Genomic DNA, 10,084 nt, shown 5'->3' with positions numbered 1-10,084 from the left:
GTGCTAGTTTCCTGCAATTTTACATGTTGTTCATAATAAACCAGCACAAGAAATGAAAATAATAAATAATAACATTTTATAAAACAATTTTAAAAAATCAGACAATATATCATATTTATGAAATCTTAATAATAATAATAATAATAATACATTCGATTTATATAGCGCTTTTCCGAGGCTCAAAGACGCTGACAATATGGGCAAAACGGAAAACACAGAAACAACAAGCAACAGATAACATGAGCACATAGAACACAGAGGTAACGAACGGGGAAGGGGAGGTTGTATGCATGTCCATGGGGGGAGGGGGGTGGCAGGGTGAGGGGAGATGGTTAGGGATAGGGGAGGTTGTATGCATGTCCAGGGGGGGGGCGGTGGTGGCAGGGATGGGGGAGATGGCTAGGGGTAGGGGAGGCTGTAGGCGTGGGAGAACAGGTAGGTTTTGAGGTGGGATTTAAAAGTGAGGAGTGAGGGTGAGTCTCTGAGTGGTTGAGGGAGAGAGTTCCAGAGGCGGGGTGCGGCTCGTGAAAAGGCACGGTGACCGAAGCCTTTGAGTTTTGAGGGTGGGACAGTGAGGGGAACAATGGATGAGGATCGGAGGGTACGGGTAGGGCGGTGGGGGAGAAGGAGGTCAGTCAGGTAAGGGGGGGCCAGGCTGTGGAGGGCTTTGTATGTGAGGATGAGGACTTAATAAACAAATACAGTAGCCTACAGACTCTAAAAGAAACATTGGGCCCCATCAACAGGACTCAGCCCCTTGGTCAGCAGCAGAAAGACCCGTGGTCATCATCTTATATACAGTGCATTTCTCATAGATGGCTATCATGTTATACAGTACATACCAGGGTTTTTCCTGGGTCAGAATGAGGGCTTGGTGGGTGATTTTGTGCGCGGGCAGCGCGCCCACATTTTTTTGGGAGGGACCCCCAATTGTTGTATTTGTATTGTAAATTGTAATTATTAATAATTATTATTATTATTAATGTACCTGGTTATGTTACAGTAGAGAAACAAAAAACAGTTACCAAAACTGAGTATTTACTAGCTAAGATTGGCAAAAGATTGGCGTGGTGCAACCGAAATTAGTAAACAACTAGTTTGAAACTAACTAGTAACAACTAGGGGTTTAGTAACTACTAAATGCCTGCATTTAGTAATGACTTACGCCATATTGGTGCAACCCAGTCCAGTAGGCTACCAGATACGATGTTGTAAATGTATGCACATATTTTGCTACCACGGTTGCCAGATGGAATTGACAATGTCCAGCCCAACCGGTCTAAAAGCTGCCGAATCCACCCGTCCAGTGTGACCAATAGTAGCCCAATCTGGCAACCCTGCTTGCTACGTTCTTGCAGCTCGCGTGAACACAGGTTCGTCCATCAGCGCTCGCCTGCCGCTTCGATTGCAGACTCATGTTAACGCGCGTGCAGAAAGATGCCACGAAACTCATGTCTTTCTCTAGCTTTCTTTCAAGGAATTTCAAAAATAAAAGTCCCGTAAAAAAAAAAAAAAAAAAAATTGTTATTTCTCGCCGTGAGAAATAGAGATGCGGCGTGAGAGCGTGAGAACTGGTTGAAATGCGTGAGTCTCACGGTGATTGCGTGAGACTTGGCAGTATTATGAAGAAGAAAAACGAAAATGAGTTACACAATAACTTTCAGTTTCATTTCCCCGGATTTCGCATGAGAGCTGTTTAACCTCCACACCACACCTCTGAGGAACGCCAGAGTGATTGAATCGTTCGTGTGCTGTCTGTGTCTGTGTCTGTGCAATAAGGAATCATCTTTTTGGAGTCCGTGAGTACTGGAGTTTTTACTTTAATATTAACCCTACACAATGGCTGGTGAATGTCAACACATGAATCGGCTGTGTGTCACTAAACAACATAGTTTTGACGTCCATATACGCTGTTTAGAGAGACAGTAGTTCTTATTCCCAGTTGAGGGAGACATCTGTATGTTTCCTGATAGGAAGGAGGGCAGAGAGGAGGAGGGCAGAGAGGAGGAGGGCAGAGAAGCCTATATATACCTAGAGCCCCTTTCATGGAAACGCGCATGATTCACATTTACTTATCTCAGTTTTTGCGAACTTTCAAAAGAATAAAACGATTGTGTGATTAAACATGCTATTGTAGTGCCGGAGGAAAAAGGAAAGACGTAGGCAACGTAATGATAACTGTTTAATCAAAATAACAACTTGTACTCTCAGTACAGGACCAGAAAATAGATCACCAAAACTCTTGTCTCTAAACAGGAAGGTGCAACGTTAATAATCTTCCCCTCTGCCCCTAGTGCCAGAACTGGTTCCCTCCCACTACACAACCAACAGTAAGAGGAGAACATGAACCCATAATGTAGTCACTACACCAGCCCCCCCAGTGTTCACCTCAATATTGGAAATCCTCACGGCGAGGAGGGCGTATGGCCCGGCCCCTACGATCGTAGGTAAAGTCAGGAGGTGCGGGAGGAGGTGTGACATCGCCCACCACGTCCTCCTGCAGGGAAGGACGGGGGGCAGTGACGACCGGGGGCTCGCGAGCTGCGGGGGGTTGTCGGGGTCGGAGGGGGGAATGTCCAGGGCGCGGCAGGGGAGGTAGGACTGGAGGCCGGCCTCTGCGCGGTGGCAGGGCCAAGTCCAGGGGCAGTTCAAGGTCCAAGTGGGCCGGTTTGAGGCGATCAACGGACACACACTCAGGCCTACCCCCCATGTCAACCATGAAGTTCTTGGCTCCGGCCTCGATGACACGGAAAGGCCCGTCATAAGGAGGACGTAGTGGAGTCCTGTGGCCATCATGACGAATGAAAACGAACCTCGCTGAGTGCAGCTCCGGGGGCACCCTCGAAGTAGGGACACCATGCTGCGTAGTCGGGACCGGGACGAAGGTCCTGGCGCTGTCCAGCAGGGAGGCGCGCTGAGCGGCGGCGGACCAGGGCTCCGTTGACTTGGGAATGAAGTCACCGGGGACCCGCAGCGGCTGTCCAAACACCAGCTCAGCGGACGACGACTGGAGGTCCTCCTTAGGCGCTGTCCTGAGCCCCAGCATGACCCACGGCAGCTTGTCAAGCCAGTCGCTGTCCGTGAGGCTGGCTCGAAGGGCGGCCTTCATGGATCGATGGAAACGCTCACAGAGCCCGTTCGCCTGCGGGTGATAGGCGGTCGTGCGGTGGAGCTTGACCCCCAGATTCTCCGCCACCGCTGCCCACAGCTCTGAAGTAAACTGTGAGCCACGGTCAGAGGAGAGATCAGCAGGGGTGCCGTAGCGGGAGACCCACACCGCGATGAACGCCCGGGCCAGGTCGGGGGCTGTCGTTGAGGAGAGCGGAACTGCCTCCGGCCAGCGAGTCGTCCTGTCCACCATGGTAAAGAGATAGGTGTATCCGTGCGAGGGGGGCAGCGGCCCTACCAGGTCCACGTTTACATGATCGAACCTCCGCTCAGGCACAGAGAACTGCTCCAGGGGGGCCTTGACGTGTCGATGCACCTTGGCGCGCTGGCAGGCGATGCACGTGTCTACCCAGGCCCTCACATCCCTCTTGAGCCCATGCCAGACGAATTTCTCTGACACCAGCCGTGAGGACGGTTTCCTACCAGGGTGAGACAAGCCGTGTATCGCCTCGAAGGCGGGGCGCCTCCAGTTGGCGGGGACCACCGGTCGTGGCTGACCCATGGAGACGTCGCACAGGAGCGTGGCCCCTGCGTCACCGAAAACCACCTCTTCTAGGCGCAGTCCTGTGTCCGACAACTTGAGAGCCTGGACGGCGGGGTCGGCGGCCTGGTCTGCAGCCATGCGCGCGTAGTCCAAACCCAGTTGGACCGCACCAACCACCGCCCTGGAGAGACAATCCGCGACCTGGTTGGACTTCCCAGCAACGTGCTGGATGTCTGTGGTGAACTCGGATATGTAGGCGAGCTGGCGCTGTTGGCGGTCGGACCACGGCTCCGCCACCTTGGACATGGCGTGCGTGAGTGGCTTGTGGTCCACGTAGGCCGTAAACTCGCGGCCCTCAAGTAAAAAACGGAAGTGTCTGACAGCAAGCCACAGCCCGAGGAGCTCCCTGTCGAATGTGCTGTACCTTTGCTCTCTGGGAGACAGCTGGCGGCTGAAGAATGCAAGAGGCTGCCAGGCGTCCCCAACCCACTGTTCGTACACCGCTCCCACAGCAAAGTCAGAGGCGTCCGTGGTGAGAGCAGTGGGTGCCGAGGGCGAGGGGTGGGCCAACATGGCAGCGCGGGCCAGGGCCGCCTTGGTGTCCTGAAAGGCTTTGACACGCTCCGCCGTCCAGTCCACCGGCTGCTTCAGAGTCTTGCCCTTCTGGGCATCGTACAGAGGCCGCAGGATGTGAGCGATGTGGTGGAGGAAGCGATAGTAGAAGGTTACCATCCCGATGAACCCCTTGAGCTCGCTGATTGTGCTGGGGCGCGGGAAAGCAGCGACAGCTTCCACCTTCGAGGGGAGGGGGGTCACCCCCTCTGCGGAGACCCGGTGCCCGAGAAAGTCGATGGTGTTCCGTCCGAACTCACACTTCGCCGGATTGACAATCAGCCCATGTTGGCTGAGCCGTGTGAAAAGGGCCCGGAGGTGGGACAGGTGCTCCTCCTCCGTGGTGCTTGCGACGAGGATGTCATCCAAGTAGACGAAGAGGAATGGTAGGTCCCGGAGCACCGAGTGCATGAGGCGTTGGAAGGTCTGCGCCGCGTTCTTCAGGCCGAACGGCATCCGCAGAAACTCGAAGAGTCCAAATGGCGTGATTACGGCCGTCTTAGGGACGTCCTCGGGGTGCACCGGCACCTGATGGTACCCCCGTACCAGGTCCACTTTGGAGAAGAAGCGTTTGCCTGCCAGGTTCGCTGAAAAGTCCTGGACATGTGGGACCGGGTAGCGGTCAGGCTTGGACGCGTCGTTGAGGCGGCGGTAGTCCCCACATGGGCGCCACCCGCCGTCTGACTTAGGGACGATGTGCAGGGGAGACGCCCAGGGGCTGCTCGAGCGCCGAACGATGCCCACCCGCTCCATATGCGCAAACTCCGCCCTGGCGATGGCCAGCTTCTCCGGGTTGAGGCGCCTGGCCCTGGCGTGGAGGGGAGGCCCCTCGGTCTCGATGTGGTGCTCCACTCCGTGTTTCACCGTGGGCGCGGAGAAGGTGGGCTTGGTAAGGTCGGGGAATTCGGCGAGCAGCCGAAGGTACTGGTCACTTTCGGCGAGCGTATTGGACCACCCGCTGTAGACCGCCTCCCCCTGCGTACAGGCGAAGGAAGCGAAAGTCTGTGAGTTGACCAGGCGCCTGTTCCCCACGTCCACCAACAGGTTGTGGGCGCACAGAAAATCCGCACCAAGGAGGGGAAATGTGACAGCCGCTATGACAAAATCCCACGAAAAGCATTGCCCTCCGAAGCACACGTCCACCGCCCTAGTGCCATAAGAGCAGATAGGTGTGCCGTCCGCGCCTGCCAACTGCGGACCACGCTCCTCCTTCGCCACATCCGATCTCTCTGCCGGAATGATGCTCCACTGGGCACCTGTGTCACAAAGGAAACTGCGACCAGAGGCGGTGTCTTGTATGAAGAGCAGCCTGTTGGTGACGCCAGCGCTCAGGGCCACTACTGAGTGCCGGCCCCGCCGTTTCCCGTCGGTCCGAAGGTGCAGGGTGAGCGGCACCGTTTGGCCTTGGCGCCAAAAGTGGCGTGGTAGAAACAATGGCCCGCAGCGTTACCCTGCTGGCCAGAAGGTCTGGCGTCATCCTTCGCTCTCCTGCGACGGTCGGGTGGCGGGGCGGCCGCGGGAGCGAGCAGGTCGGGGGACCGTTGAGGCATGGCCAAGACGAACCGGTCCGCCTCCCTGGCCAGGGCGCGGGGCTCCATGATGGCGGTGTTGGCCAGCGCCATCCTAACTTGAGCTGGCAATGTGCGCATGAACAGCTCTGTGAAGAGGATCATGGGGTCTTCTGTACCGAGCAGGTTTAGCATCCTCTCCATGCGCGCAGAAGGCCTCTCGTCACCCAAGTCCGACATGGCAAATAGGCGCCGCACCCTCTCCGCAGTGGACAGTTCAAATGTCTCTAGAAGCAGGGCCTTGAGGCGCTCATATTTGTTCGTCGTCGGGGGAGCAGACAAAAAACCTACCACTCGAGCTGCGGTGGAGCTGCCCAACATTGCCACAGCATGGTTGTACCGGTCGTCGTCGTCATCGATGTCACTTTTGTTGAAATGTGCCTCTACAATAGCAAACCATGCAGCAGGCGTTGAGTCCCAGAACTCTGGTAGCTTGAGAGTGGGAGTGTGCGCACCACGCGTTACCCTGACAGGGGATGGTGATGGCTGCCGCTGGTTTGAACGTCTTCCTCGCCCGGACATTTTGCAGGATTGTAATGTTCGCTCGCTGGTTTTTGTACACAATTACGTTAACAAAAATCCACGTCGGGGGTCACCAGTGTAGTGCCGGAGGAAAAAGGAAAGACGTAGGCAACGTAATGATAACTGTTTAATCAAAATAACAACTTGTACTCTCAGTACAGGACCAGAAAATAGATCACCAAAACTCTTGTCTCTAAACAGGAAGGTGCAACGTTAATAATCTTCCCCTCTGCCCCTAGTGCCAGAACTGGTTCCCTCCCACTACACAACCAACAGTAAGAGGAGAACATGAACCCATAATGTAGTCACTACACTATTATGAATTATGGACTAGTATGTAACCATTCTGGTATGATGGTCTACCACCTATTTCTATATTGACATAGTTGTTGTTATTATAACACAAGATGCAAAAGAATAATTCAAATAATAAAAACTAAAAACAAGCAGTGCCATGGACATAGGGAGTAAGCCATACCAGCCTGATCCAACATTCATAGCAGTAGGCAGGGAGACAGGTGAGGTTGTCTAAACATGATAGTGTGATTAAACATGCTTTTAAACATACATCATTTTTGCAATGGTCTCTGGTCACACACACCCCCCCCCCCCCCTATCACTTGTCATTAGAAAAATATAATTCACTGCACTTACGTTTTCTTCACTTGCTCTGGTCCCTACCGACGTTGAGACCGGTCTGGTTTTAGACGATCATAATCATAAGTTTACTTTGATTGTTTCTGGATGTTTCAGATCATTGAGTTGGTGAGGGGAACAGAAACAGCCAGTCTCCTCAGGTATTACAAACATGTTTATGTTTTTGTCATGAGAGATTTTGGAAACAAATGTTTAGCTTCAAGTAAAGTATAAAACCCTGGGTTCTTCCCCCTGATGTAGTCTAAGTCTACCATTTGGTTTTAGTTATATTGCTCTCACTTGTGCCTTTTGCTAAATCAAGCAAGAGAGTGCCCGGCTGTGCTGCCTCAGTTCCTGACATTGCAGAACAAGACAACAAGACAATGGAACCGTGGAAGTCAAACAACAACATACTCCAACAGGCCCCTTCTCCACCTGCAGCAGGTATTACTGTGTGTGTGTGTGTGTGTGTGTGTGTGTGTGTGTGTGTGTGTGTGTGTGTAATAGTTGAACTGTCAATCAATCAGATGTCAACAACGTAGGCAGCCCAAGCTAGCATGATCCTGTAAACCATCTGGAGAAGGTTTGTGATGCCTTATTTTAAAATGCAGGAGGGAAATGTGAGCAGATGGCTCTCAAAACATCATGATTTAACCCATGGCTCTCAAAACGTCATGATTTAACCCATGGCTCTCAAAACGTCATGATTTAACCCATGGCTCTCAAAACGTCATGATTTAACCCATGGCTCTCAAAACGTCATGATTTCACCCATGGCTCTCAAAACGTCATGATTTCACCCATGGCTCTCAAAACGTCATGATTTAACCCATGGCTCTCAAAACGTCATGATTCAACCCATGGCTCTCAAAACGTCATGATTCAACCCATGGCTCTCAAAGCGTCATGATTTAACCCATGGCTCTCAAAGCGTCATGATTTAACCCATGGCTCTCAAAGCGTCATGATTTAACCCATGGCTCTCAAAGCGTCATGATTTAACCCATGGCTCTCAAAGCGTCATGATTCTGAACTCGGCTGGCAAGTTCACCAAAGTAGCCTATTTATAACTCCATTGTTAGTGTTTTTGTCAACAAAGTAAAGTATCTGCACTATTTTACAGTGTGCAGAAATCACAGAGTGTGGCTTTTAAGTGATAACCATGTCTTTGAAGTGTTACTGTATTTCTGTGTTATAGTGACAATACCAGTACCAGTTCTGGCTGTTGTTGGGTTCATTGTGCTCGTGTTTGGAGTCATCGCAGGAGTGGCACTGAAGGTTGCCTACAACAGGTTTCAGATCTACTTCAGGAACAATTTCTTTGCAGCCGTGGCAGTTTCTACTGTTGTGACAGTCGTATTAGTTTTTGTTGTTATTAATTTGGTCGTTACGTTTTTCCCAGTGGAATTGTTTGTTTTCATGTTTACTGTGTTTTTAGCTTTAATTGTTATACTTTGTCTGGAACTTAACAGAATTAGACCCATACTGTAAGCAACAACTCTTTACATGTTTGTTTTTTTAGCTAGTGTTGCAATTGGTACGTGTAATAATAAGTGTATAGTAAAATAATGTAATAAAATAGACATTGGTTGAATAAACTATATTATTTTAAACAGCATTAATAAACGATCCAAACAATTAATTGAGTTGTCTGCCTGCCTGTCTGTCTGTCTGTCTGTCTGTCTGTATGCCTGTCTGTCTGCCTGCCTGTCTGTCTGTCTGTCTGTCAGCCAACTGGTTAGATGCCAAACTAAATTTCGTTGTCTCAGTACTTGTACTCTGTGCAATGATAATAAAGTTGACTGTAATCTAAAACAGTTGAACAGAATAAGGCAGTTAGACGTGGGGCGTCACAGTGATCTCTGCTCAGGTGAACATCAGACAGAGAAACAGGTGAGTCTTACATGTCTAGAGGTAGAAGAGAGAGATCACTAGCCTATCAGAAATATATTAATATTTACATTAATTTTACATTTACAGAAATATATTTAACCAAATGTTTAAACTCTCCAGGGCCCAGTGGTTCAGAACCTTTAATCTGGATCAGAATGATCCTGATTCTCTTTAGCTATCCAGGATCAGATCTGGCTGGTTCTGAGTCTTACAGGGGAAACCAGCCAGACAGACCTGATCCTGGATAGCTAAAAACATGGATCATTCTGATCCAGATTACATTTGATTTGATATGTTTATTTGAGAAGGGACAGTGCAAGTTAATGAACAAACTCCTGTATTACAATGTATTAACACTTGTAAACAAGCCATATTATAACCACGGCTAGTTTCCATTTGTTGTCCCTTATTTTACGTTTATTGATCGTTTCAACCGCAAACGCTGCTAGCATAACGCTGCTAGCATAATGCTAGTGTTTTTGTAAACACAACTCACCGTTGTTATGGAAACGGTCGTTACGTCTCCTTGGTCGTCGATTCCTGGTGGTTGCAGTTTTTTCTCTACGACGTTATAAAAAATTAAATAAGACGTTAGAAACATTCAATAAGACGTTATAAACATTCAATAACACGTTATAAACATTCAATAACACGTTATAAACATTCAATAACACGTTATAAACAGGGCTGCCAAGTTTCACCAAAAGTTTGGACAGTGGTGTGCCGTCAGGGCCAGCAAGGCCTTCTCTGCTGGCCTAAACATCATCAGAATATACATTTAATTTTTATATTTTTTTTCTACAAATATGTATTAAATTATTCCCGTAGTCTATTCTCTTCATTTCATAGCTTTCCTCTTGGTTGCGCTGCTTCCAGACATTTGGAGGGCTGGCCTTTAGCTTTTATCCAATCAAATTCAGCCATAATGTGTTGCCAGGGTACCAAGAAATCTGCCCGCCTGCAGATTCAACAGTGGCGCGAGTACAGATTGTAATTTAAAGTGAGCGAGAAAAGAGCTGTGGCGTGCCGTGGTCAGATCTCCAGTTGGCAGCAAATCCAAGCAAATCCGACGAAGGGGCCTTCTGGATGGCGGAGCACCTGATCAGCACCTGCACGTCTTTTGATTGGATACAAACTATTGGGAGGCGGAGCTAACACACTGAAACTTGATCTCGCTAATTTGTGTAGATGGAAGCTGTTG

General features: G+C 50.0%; 1 long non-coding RNA gene across 1 annotated transcript; it reads left to right on the top strand.

Moving 5' to 3' along the window:
* The first annotated feature begins 1,682 nt into the window (after positions 1-1,682).
* LOC308152381 lies at positions 1,683-7,434 on the top strand. The gene is made up of 3 exons (XR_013937333.1): positions 1,683-1,799; positions 7,108-7,151; positions 7,313-7,434. It is a non-coding gene; the product is annotated as an uncharacterized lncRNA (long non-coding RNA).
* The last annotated feature ends 2,650 nt before the right edge of the window (positions 7,435-10,084 follow it).

Source organism: Nansenia antarctica, assembly GCF_963989245.1.
Source record: "Nansenia antarctica genome assembly, chromosome: 3".
NCBI lineage: Eukaryota > Metazoa > Chordata > Actinopteri > Argentiniformes > Microstomatidae > Nansenia > Nansenia antarctica.
This window is presented reverse-complemented; position numbering and strand designations above follow the sequence as displayed.